Source organism: Leuciscus leuciscus (assembly GCF_965113295.1).
Source record: "Leuciscus leuciscus genome assembly, chromosome: 17".
Lineage (NCBI taxonomy): Eukaryota > Metazoa > Chordata > Actinopteri > Cypriniformes > Leuciscidae > Leuciscus > Leuciscus leuciscus.
In genome coordinates this window covers 12083902-12096108 of record NC_138741.1, presented here as the reverse complement: position 1 = coordinate 12096108, position 12207 = coordinate 12083902, and positions in this window count along the sequence as shown.

Below are 12207 nucleotides of genomic sequence, written 5' to 3'. Positions count from 1 at the left end.
TTTTAAAAGTCATGTAGTGTATTCAAGTCTTCCCACTGTAAAAATTATATTAATTCAATAAATATATAATTATTCTCATTTTAAAAACACTTTTGTCCCTATGGAAACAGAATTATTTACGGAAATAATTATTAAAAAAAATATCCCCCTATATTAGTGCCACCTATCACAAAAAGTTGAAGACCCATCGTGATTTCATTCCTCCTCACACTGTTATTTTATTTTTGACTGAAATTATTATTTTTTCTCATTTAATAGTGTCAAAAGGTGAAGATCCACTGTGATTTCATTCCTCACATTGTTTTCCTGAAGTAAAAGTTAATAGAAGACATGTGAGTCACGACTCACGACAGATGTTTTATTTAATATTTTGATCTGAATTTCTCTAAAAGCGAGTAAATAATAATAATAATGTATATTTTTGTATAAATGTGGTATCATTTTTTTTTTTTTTTTGAAAATAGGTAAATTAAATTTAGCCAAATAGAAAAAAGGCCAGGATCATTCATTTATGTTAAAGGTGCAACATTATGTTAATGAATGTGTGATTAAACATGTAAAACATTTTAATTTGGTTACTGCACTTCAGATAAACAATGGCGCAAACCTTGTCCGCTAAATCAAAGGGTTTGAAGTGTAACATATTAACCCGTCCCTGCATCGGGATCCCCCATTTTTCCATATGAATATGAAAGGCTTGTATCTGCTCCATGACTCTAATTCCCTCTGTCTGTTTGACTGATCCCTAGAGACAAGTTGTTGACCTGTGGTAACATTGTGATACACGGCCACTAAGCCACGTGGCTCCAGCAGTCTTTCCATACTCACTGGATGATGAGAGACGGGGAAGGCAAAGAGAGAGAGAGAGAGAGAGAGAGAGAGAGAAGAGGCTGGGGATAAAGAGGAAGAGAGCGACATCGTTTTATAAGCAAGTTACCATGAAAAATTTGTTAGCAAAATATTTGCACAGGAGTGCGCTCTGTGCTGGGTAGATAACCTATCTGTGTTTGACTTTAGCTTCCCATGCTCTAAATACTCATCTTCTGCCTGTTTGGCTTATTGATTAGTTTGGCAAGAAACTAGGCCTCTCTAGCAGTGACCAAGGTCAAATGACACACACATTTAACTCACTAATTCTCAAACTTCTGTTCTCACACACACACATACACACCCACACAAGCAGCATTTATGCTAACAACACAGAAATAGCTATTTTAAAGCGACATTATCTAGAGCGTTAACGCAGTTCTCAGCACCATCAACTTGATGTCTCCGACTTTGAATCGAATATCTTTCAAACTATCCAGTCCCACCCGATCTGATGGCCTCCCTTTTCTCAAGCCATGCAGACTAATGCGATGTGCAATTAAAAAAGATCTATTGAATCTTTCTGCCGGCGATGGCCTCATCTCATCGCACTGTCCCGCACCCAGAGTGCACCGAGTGGGGAAAAAACATCAACTTCCGACCTCAAACTTCCTTCTGATTGCTCTGGGGCGGTAGCAGAGGGAAGTTAGTGTTGTCGTGTTACCCCGTACACGCTGTTCATGCGATTAGCTGTCTATTCTTTAATTAGTCCTGGTGGAGTATGCGGGCAGAAGGCACTCATTCCTCCCCCTGATCGATGGTATTGAAATCTGAAGGTTATTTCGGGGGCGTTGGGCCTCAGATTGTCGATGTCATTCCCATCACATGTGCATTGCCCCTAAGCCTTGTTCTGGACTGGAAGCGTTAGCGAGCAACAGTGCAACAAAAAGGTCCTTAATTCTAAGCACTTTGATTAACCTCTGCCAGCAAGGACTTGTCCGAACTGACTTGACGTACCCATGTGACGCCCTATTATTAGCCCGTATCGAGCCACAGCACACTCCCAACCCCTCAACTGGCGCTCCCTCCCAACAACCACCCCCCAACCTCTAAGTTTGTCCTTATGTAGATGTATACATATCTGCCTACTTGCAGTAGGGGAGCGGGCACATGACCTCCCATTGTGAGGAATACTTGGCACGTGGCCCCGCTCCTCAGTTAGAAGCATTGTTCTGTTGCAGAGGAGAGTGACACTGCTGGAGAAGATACTCGCTGACATTTTCGACTTTTTAACCACCATCAGCCCATTAATCAATGGCCGCATCTGTTTCAGGGGGAACGGGAGCGAGGGAGAAAGATAGAGGGCGAGAGAAAGAAAGGGAAATGGGGAGAGTGAGAGAGAGATGCCCGTGTAAATACACTAGCGCTAATCCGGCCAGACAAACGTGTGGAGGAGCTGAGAGAGAGAGAGGGTTTGACTTTGACTTGCGCTGAGAGGGGGCTTGTGTCAGTTCCACCTTTGCTTTATCTCATCAGCTCAGTATTAGCACATTGCATTTGCCACTCAAGTGTTTAGCATATATGTAAATTTTATAGCCCTCGACATGTTTGTCCCTGCTGACAGCCATGGAAATGTTTGCCCATGAGTTTGTGTGTCTGTGTGTGTGTTGGACATTCACTTTTTGGGGAAGTGCATCTGAATGATGCTCTGCAAGGTGTGAATGTGCGTGTGCGTACGTGTGTGTCCGCTCTTGGGTGTTAGTTTCCGTATGCGCTCTGATGATAAGCGAATGAGAGCTCCCTACAATAGAACACTTGAGTATCTGAAGAAAAGGGAATTGTGTTGGACACAAGATGGCGTGAACAAAAATCCGAAGACACCTTCTTTTGCTTTGAAAGGAATCTGCATTCATTCAAAAGGTTCTTTCTTCTTTAGGTACAATGGTTTGAAATTTCCTGAGCAAGTAGGCCTCTTCTTTACCCTTCAGTTGTAAAAGCAAGAGTGTTTTGTAGGTGCGAGACACGGGTGACCTTTCTTTGATAGTCGCTGTGATATACGATGGGCCTAAAAGAATAGTCTGTTCCATGCTTTGCATTCAGCTGGCATGAGGGCTTTTTTTCCCTGCTGCAAAAGCCACCTCATAATGTTTTTTAATTCTGTTCTATTTTAAGAGCATTACAGCATTCTATTTTAACATTGTCTGAGGATCGCACCACACATTCTCTGTTAATGACCTTCACTGAAAGGCCACAGGAAACATACAACATTCTTATGAAACTTCTTTCATGTTCACAGTAGATTTGTTAGTGTATACTTAGTCAAATTAATATATATATATATATAATGCAACTTAAAGATATGTGTTGATTTGGCTGAGTAACATTTCCAAAGACATACTGTAAAATATTGCCATGTTGTAAAATATTACACCCCTACCCCTCCTCAAAAACACTAATTATTTAAAGGATTTGGTCTCCACACTGTTCATACAGTTATAATATGGCCCTGCTGCACTTAATGTTTTAATGCATTAAGCAAAATATCTCTAATCAAGCATTGCAAGCCATCGATGAATTTCCAGTATCCCTGTTGCGAACTTTTGGGAGCCTCCCTACAAGTGGTGACATCATGTGCTAGCATTTGTATTGGGGGTAAAATGTATTTGATGGAGATTGTGATGTCATTTTGGGCATTTTGATATGACTTCTATGATTATGGTTATCTGTCATATCAATCAGTCACTGTGGCATGAATTGATAATCAGCATCTGAGAGTGTGACACCCCGCAGGAAGTTAAATTACCTTCTGGGAAATTAAGTCTGTTTGTCTGTCTTTCTATCCAACCATTCATCCATCAATCTATTCATCAATATCTAGTTCTCCTGTGTTCTTTTGTATTTTTTCCCGTTGAGCCATTTAGTCATCTTATGTCTCTAGAAAACAGAAGAATTTGGCAATGGATAACATGAGTTGATCACTTTGTGGGTCATATATGGTGGAAATAAGCACATCAAGGTCTCTGGAGATGGACTTAAATCCTTGAGATTGTCCATGCTTGACAATCCTCTCTAGCTTCCCAGATTTTGGAAGCATATACAATGTCACATAAAGAAACAAGGCCTTTTCTTTATTCAGACTATTTGGATCAGTGATTTTTTATTTTTTTTATTTTTTATAATAGGCAATTGATTTTTTGGCTTTTCATGCAGACCAAAGAAAATTCTATGTGGATTAATTTTTTATTTGAACCATTTTCCTTGTAGAAATATCATATTATCAGGAAAAAAAATGGCACACATGCAAATTAACTACGGACCCCTCAATGCATTGAGCAAAGCTGAAAGAAGGTTTGAGTTTGAAAGTGTGAAAGAAATGGTACTGTAAGAGAAATGTTTCAAAAAAATTTTTTGAATGTGACATTCCACTGCTAAAGAGCCTGCTTATTACCAACATGCCTGGGATTTGGTGCTTTCTCAGAAAGATAGTCTACTAAATGGGTCTCAAGAACACAACACAACTACTGTCCTTGTGAAAATCTGCACAACAACCACTTCATCATCTTTCCAGTTTAATTTATGGCAAGATTTTCTGAAAATTTTCAGATTTCCAAACCCTCTGTCCTTCATTGGTCAGAGAAACAGATAGCCATGCCCTATACTCAAGCCATTGGTTGATCAGGATGGTCAGGATATTCAAACAAACAGAGAAATGTTTTGATACCGTAAAATATTTTTTAATTTTTGGGTCTCTACATTTTAAGCTTGGATAGGAGAAAGTATTTCAACATTTAAAAAAATAGCTTTTAAAACAAAGTTATGTATAAATGTAGATTAAAAGGAATATAAATCACTAACAGTTAAATTTTCTTTGAGGTCCTCTGATGGGATGAGCTGGAAGTGTACACAGAAACCTGCAAGCATTGGTTGCTAATACATCATTGCTAATTGCCTAAACCAATCAGTGCCAAACATATTGAATGTAATCAGGCTGAAGCACTCGGATTCAACATCCTCAACAGGCACAGTTATCTGAATTTCTCTTTATAGCCACAAGCTTGACAGCATGTTTGGGTCGTATAGGTGTGAGTTCATTCTTCCTTATTTCTTTTGGAGGTTTTAGAACATCATGATCAAGTGGGATAAGGACGAAGAGAAGGAGTGATTACTGGAGATCACAGGCCCCGTTTAAAAGAAGGATTATGGCTCAGAGCAGTTTACACTCCTCTGCTCTCAACTCAATTTCTCAAGGCTCTGCTAATGATTGGACTTACACTCAAGGCCACGCGTTGGCAGTTACACTATCCAAACATACACACAGAGACACGTGCGTGCACACGCCACATTTATTAATAGCCGAAACAGCTGCGGATCCTCTGGCTCACACCCGAGGAGAGGAATTCCCAGTATTCAATGGACAGAAGTGTGTTAATCTGTGATTCTTCACCATAGGCAGAAGACAGATGGATTCCTTCACTCTTTCACTTTTCTCTGCGCGTGCGAGGGGATCAGCAAGCAAGAGGCGCGGGTAACCACCGCTAATTAAAGGTGGTGGGTGGGAATTGGAGGGATCGCTGGACAGATGGACTGCCTTCACCAAGGAGCCAGGGATCTTTGAACCCAGACTATGGAGCATATTTAATTAAAGCTCTCCAACTGTCCCAACGGCATGAAGATTTTTTATGTGAACATTGACCTCATTGTCTTTCTCAAGTTTCAGTATGAGCTCAGATGTGTTGACTTCTCTGAATCTGATAAATATGTGACAAAATATTCAATTGCATATGCAGTCTTTTAACCCTGGGTTAACATCTTTTAAACCCTGAGTTAAGGGCCATTTTAACCATGGGTAAAGCAATATGCATTGAAAGCAGGTTAGCATTACTTTTTGAGATGCTAACCCCGAACTGCAGTGCCAAATGTGCATAATGCCAAAAAAAAAGAAGCTGTGCAGCTATATTTCAGTGTAAAAAAAAAGGATGTCAAAGATTTCAAACATCGCCTGTTATTGGAGTGATAAAGAGACAGTCCCTGTTAAAAATTCTCGTGTTAAACTACCCTAAACTGATGCACTGGTATAAGATGGTTTTAACTGTCTCAAGGCCTGGCCAAGTTTCTTCACTAGTTTAGTTGGGCAGATCGTGGGCAAAATGCCCAAACCTCTCTAAAACCAGCCAACAGACCAGCAAACCAGCTTAGGTTGGTTTAAAAAAGAAAATCCAGAAAACATAAGGTTCTCAACCAGAACAGATTTGCAACATGTGCTTGTCACATGCTTTATTTGTCCTCTTAATGTTTTAAAAATGATAAGAGTGGGAAATCTCAAAAAACAATTATGGTATTATAATACAAAAACTGTGAAACATATTTAAATGTATGCATTTAAAAATATAAATGTATTTAAGTTGGGTCTCAATGATAAAATGAAGTAAATATGTGCATCTAGCCAATCACTGCTTGCTAAATGTCCAGCTATTTCATATGTCATATTTATTATTTTATTCATCTGAAAGTAGGCCTAATTGATAGAAACTTAAAATAAAACATCCCTGAGCAAACAATTCTTCACTGATATTGAAAATATAACAACTTTCACCTGTCCTAACTGGTGTTTGGTCTCACATTAGTAAACCTGCTGAACCCGTTTCTAACGAAGCCCTTTTGTTTACTGCTCCATGACTGACAACCAAACACATAACTCTGGTTTCTATTAGCTCCAATGTTCAGCTAGTGGAAAGGAAGTGAAAGTTTTCTGCCATGGGGTAAGAGCTTTTCAAACTGACCCCCATTTACTTGCACTCACACCATTACAGGTGTAGAGAGGGTAAAGAAAAGCAGGACGCCGGGGGTTGACATCCAACCTCTAGATACCAGGCTAATCCATCTATTCCAACCTCATTCTCTCCCTGAATTATCACCTTTTGACATCATTTTTTAAAATCTGCTGTCAAAGGAGTGTGGGCTGTACATTACGGGGAGGATGAGGAGTAGAAGAAGAAGAAAGAGCGAGCGAGAGAGGGTGAAGTGGGTGGGGGAATCTCCTCTTAAGTCCTCAGCCTCAGTTATGATTAATGACCCAATGCACCTCAAAGTTCATAAACTTCCCAACCCGCTGATAGTTTATACAAGCTAAATGATTTATTTCCAGCGCATGCCAGGCTGCTCATTCCATGTGACGGATATTTCCAGAGTCCTTGTATGAGGTTGCATCTTGGTGTTAGACCGCAAACCTTATGAGGGTAATATAGTGATAGAACCCCCCAGTACATCTTTTGTGAGAACTTGTTAGAAGTCAGCACAGATTTCACTTGATGTATGTGACAACACCATGACAAGATGTCACCATGTCACATTTATGTGATATACATAGTAGATGTAAAAATAAAATATCTTATAACTAGTTATTAACTTTAGGTTGGGTGGCTCCCAACTATCAGAGCTATCTAAAGACTTGGAAATGTCCTATCAGGCTTTACATACCTCACAGATACCTTGCGCTCCGACTGCCTCTCTCCCATTTAATGATCGTTGGAGGAATCTGGCGTCTTCCCCGCTAAATGCCTCCAATAGCTCCTCTCCACGCTGGAACCTACGCGTCTGAGGGATCTTTCGAACACCTGTCACCCCAAACAGCAGCATTTTCTGAGAGCCTTCTCCATCACTGTCACCCTCCCATCACCTGCTTCCTTTACCTTATCCCCCTCTCCTTTCATTCATCAACATTTTAGGTGCTGCCTTTGACAAGGTCACATCTATTGCTTGGATCGTACATCATCTTTATACTAGGGTGCTGACAGACCCTGTGATATTGGACGGCGCTTATTTGTCTATTTACATTCTGAGGTTGTGCATGGTCTAAGGAACATTGTTCAAAGGAAAGTGCAGATGTATGAGGTGATTTTAAGGGAGAGTTTTACAGAGTTGAATGACTCTTGAAGGAAAAGGTTAACTGCCTGGTCCGATGTAGTTGTGTTTTGACAGTCTTTGACAGGCAATTGGTGTTTGGAAGTAGACTGACCTTCATTTACTTTTAGGCACAATTATCCAACTATTTTGATTCAGCTAACTCTAGGCCATGGAATCATTTCACAAGTTGTCCTGGACTCTGAAGTCTGAGTTTGGGGACCGCCCCTCCTGTGGCCGGAGCCCTTTTGTTTTTGCTTTGTGTTTTGAGCATGTGAAAAAAAAAAATATATATATAAAACCTGATTTATATGGTTTACTAATGACTAAACAAATATCTGATTACTATACACTAATTGCAAAATATGTCTGGGGCATGATTTAATGTGACAGGATTTCACTGAATCTTCATGTAAAAGATATGTATACTAATATGGTACATGAGTCTTTATTATTAATTATGATTAATTATGAAGTGATTTCATCATACAGTTTTGAAAGAAACATGGTAATGTTGCCCTTCTAGTACAGAATGTCCTCAGAGCTGATACACATAAGAATGTCATTAAATGAAAAATTATTTTGCTGAAATGATCTGAAATTACATAACTGGGTTTATTGTATGAAAAGATAACACTTGTCTAAATGATTAATTTAAAATTATTTATATATATATATATCTATTTAAAATTGATCGCATATTATCCTACAGCTTTACCTTGGCCATTAAAATATAATTTTCCTGTCCTGTACTCACATCTGTTTCCATTAGTTTTTTGAATATATGCAGATAATACAAATTACATCAAAGGACTTAAAGGTCAAATTCTAACTGTTAGCATTAAAACTATAAAAAAGCCACTCAGTTTAAACTGTTCTGCGGTGTGATATGCTAAACTTTAAAATGACTTTGAACATCATTTTTCATTGTGTATTACAATTATTATGCATGCAATTTCTATTGATAATACTTTAACTGAAAAACTACATATTTGACATACCACAGAACTTATGAAAATTTCTAAATTAATTGCAAAACCTGAAGAAACCAGTTACAGCATCTAAAGACAAACACTTTAACCTAATACAACTATATATCAATCGACTATATACAAAAAATAAGACTACAAGGGTGGTCACACTACAGTTTTGATGCATCGACTTCCATTCATAACCATGCAAATGCAGACGACCAGAAGCTAATGTGAAGAAGTTCTGCATTTTGCTGCATTCCAACGATCAAGATTGGTGAAGTCCTAATTTGCATCATGAAAAAGATGTGAGACAAATAGATGAATGATATGTCACAGCATGACTTCTTAGCCAAAAATAACACAAACTTTAAAGCTGCAGGTTTGCAGAGTTGCAGGAAAATAAAGAAGATTGTATATATAAAAATGTATTGTTAAATGTGCCAGAGCGTGACGTCATATCTCGATCGGTGCAGTGTCCGAAGGAATATCGCATGCTCAAAATCTAGTGTGTCCGTGGCTTAAAAGTTACTGAATGATTTTAAACTAATGCCCATGTGCAGCTGTTTCCTAAAGAGCGACCTGACTATATAAACGCTGTGCACCGACTGGAATAATTAAATTGTAGAATATAATTCTGCTAAATGTTCAGTCCTAACAAAACATTCAATAGCAACATGACATATCAGGGCACTCTTCAATTAATGTCTTAATGAAGTCTCCACTTAAAATAATTGGCTTGGCATGAATCGCTTAGTGCTGATAGCATGAGTCTTTGTCCCAGTTATGATTTCCCTTTTTGTTTTTTGATGAGTGTCAGAGGTCTCTGTGTTAAATAAGATCCTATCATTTGTTCTCTATGGAAAAACCTGTACATATCCCAACTCCGACAATGTCTCGGAAAAACTACATTGTTATTTTTATGATTATTAATTATATTTTGCCTTTATAGCAGAGTGGAAACAATCGTGACATGACCCAAGCCAGACTTTTCCGCAACAACAACAAAAAAAGTTTGGGGTCTGTAAGATTTTTTGTGTTTCTGAAGGAAGTCTCTTGTGCTCACCAAGGCTACATTTATTTTATCTAAAATACAGTAAAAAACATAATATGGTGAAATATTATTATAATTTAAAAGAACTGTTTTCTATTTGAATACATTTTAAAATGTATTTTAATCCAGTGATGGTAAAGCTGAATTTGAAGCAGCCATTACTCCAGTCTTTAGTCACACAATCCTTCAGAAATCCAAACATCCTAATATGTAGCCTGGGTTTCCCGATGCTGCCTTGTGCGCAGCGCGATTTTATTCACGCTGCTAGGCAGCCTGGATTCCATGGACCAGATTTTCGGGGACCAATCACAGAACGGGGAGGGAGCAGCAAGACGATGACGACGTCTATAAGACACACCGAAGCAGTTTGTTTTCCATGAAACCACCACAAATGTGCAGCATCCACCTGGATGAACTCCAGTGTAGTTACAGGGTCCACCAGCAGGGGCTAACTGGCCCGTTTTAACCAACAAAACCTTGACCCCTAGCAATAGCAAGTAGCAATCATGGGTTAAAGTTGCTCGTTTTTAGCGACTTCATTGGATCTTTAAGTTAAAACATTTCCAAAGACTGTAAAACTACTTTCATACAATATTTTTTGTTGGTGTCCATTTCTTTTGGTCACGTTATGACTTAAACAATCTACAAACTTTTCAGTGGCATGGCTAAGCGTTATTTTACAGCATTATTGTGGCTTTGTACGCATACACTACTCGGAGAATCAAGCAGAATCACTCTTTCTGAGAAAACAGGAAGAATCTCAGGTAGGAAAGAGCCATTTTTATTCTCTCCCGGTCATCAAGGTCATACCTTTTCACTGTTGCTCTCTAAGACAGTAAATGTTTAAGACAACAACAAAAAAAAGACTTACAAGGGTTGCGTCAGAATGTGACAAAAATAAAGATAGGATAGAATGTTGAGCAAACGTGTTTATCATCCAACGAAAACACCTACAAGAAACCATTATTTATTTGTTTGCTGCAATAGCATAGCTGGGCTAAGCTGATGGTACGACAGCATGCTAAAGCAAACGGATAGCCAAACAGAAATGTCTCATGGAAATAGTTTTCAGCAGTTGGACTGAACCTTTCGTGTTGGCAGCATCCCAAGCCTAACTGCTGTTTTTTAATCACAGGGGAGTTTTGTCCTCATTGTCAATGACCTGACAGCACACACCCTGAAACAGCAGACACATCTCAAGAAAGGATGCAGCTGCTTGTGAAGGAATTGCAGGCTTCACTAAACACAACCCAACCAGTATTTCACAGGAAATCTATCAAGCAAAGGACAAACAGAGCTTTACCAGAAGTAGTAGTTCACACTCTAACAACTGGAAATGATGGTCCAACACTGACTCAAAGATGAATGAGCTGAAAGGATTGGACAAAGAGAAGAGAGTGGTCTGTATTTATCACCAAGGTTCTCACCTTTTGCCCCTATTGCTCCATAGAGACAATTCTGGAGCCAGGGCTCAATCTAGAACTGTTCCGAATGTTTCCAATGAAGAAAACATGGTTCTAGAAAAATCAGCATGGGCCCCTTAAACCTGCTGGTTCCAGACCAGAATAAAGTAACTTCACAATGACCTAACAAGAGCATAGCAAGGTCAAAATTTGGCTGCTTAGGCCAACAACAAACTACTGGAGATCACAAAAACAACTGCCTTGGATGAGTGCCTGTGTGAAAGGGTACAGATTTTATTGGTCATCAATTTTGAAGAGAAATAGTGCAGAAACTGGACAAGGATGAAACTTTCTAGAGTGCATGTGTTCATGAACGCTATCAAATGGAGTATACTTTTAAAGGCTGTGCGTTCGCATCAAAACTGAAGTACACTTTGGGCTTAATGTTGCCTTCACATGCTTTTGGAATTATATTAAATACGAGTTTCCTAGTTCAACATTGGACATGAACGCCCTCTCAAGTCGTATTTACCACTGGGAAGCTTGGGAATTATTTTGATACCCAAGTCCCAGAGTTGGGCGTGCCACAAACTTTTGCGAAGAACGATTGCTGCTGTGACTGGTGTTCTTTATTAGTTTTTTTTTCACAACAGCTACATCACCTTGTCTTATAATAAAGTAATGCATATTCACATTTATGAATCATCATTTGAAGTGTATTGTGCAGCGAAAATAGCCTGTATTTGACAAATTCCAGAATCGTCAGCAAGCACGGTGAATGTTTATCTTGCTGTCAATAAATCGGATGCTAAATATAATTTAGGCTTTAATGGAATAGTTCACTTAAAACTGAAAATTCTGTCATTTACTCACCCTCAAGTAGTTTCAAACCTGTATGAATTTCTTTCTTCTGCTGAACACAAAGGTCAAAGGAAGATATTTTGAAGAATGTCGGTAACCAGACAGTTGATGGACCCCATTGATTTCCATACTAAGGTTTGAAACAACTTGAGGGTGACTAAATGATGACAGAATTTTAATTTATAAGTGAACTATTCCTTTAATAAGATTT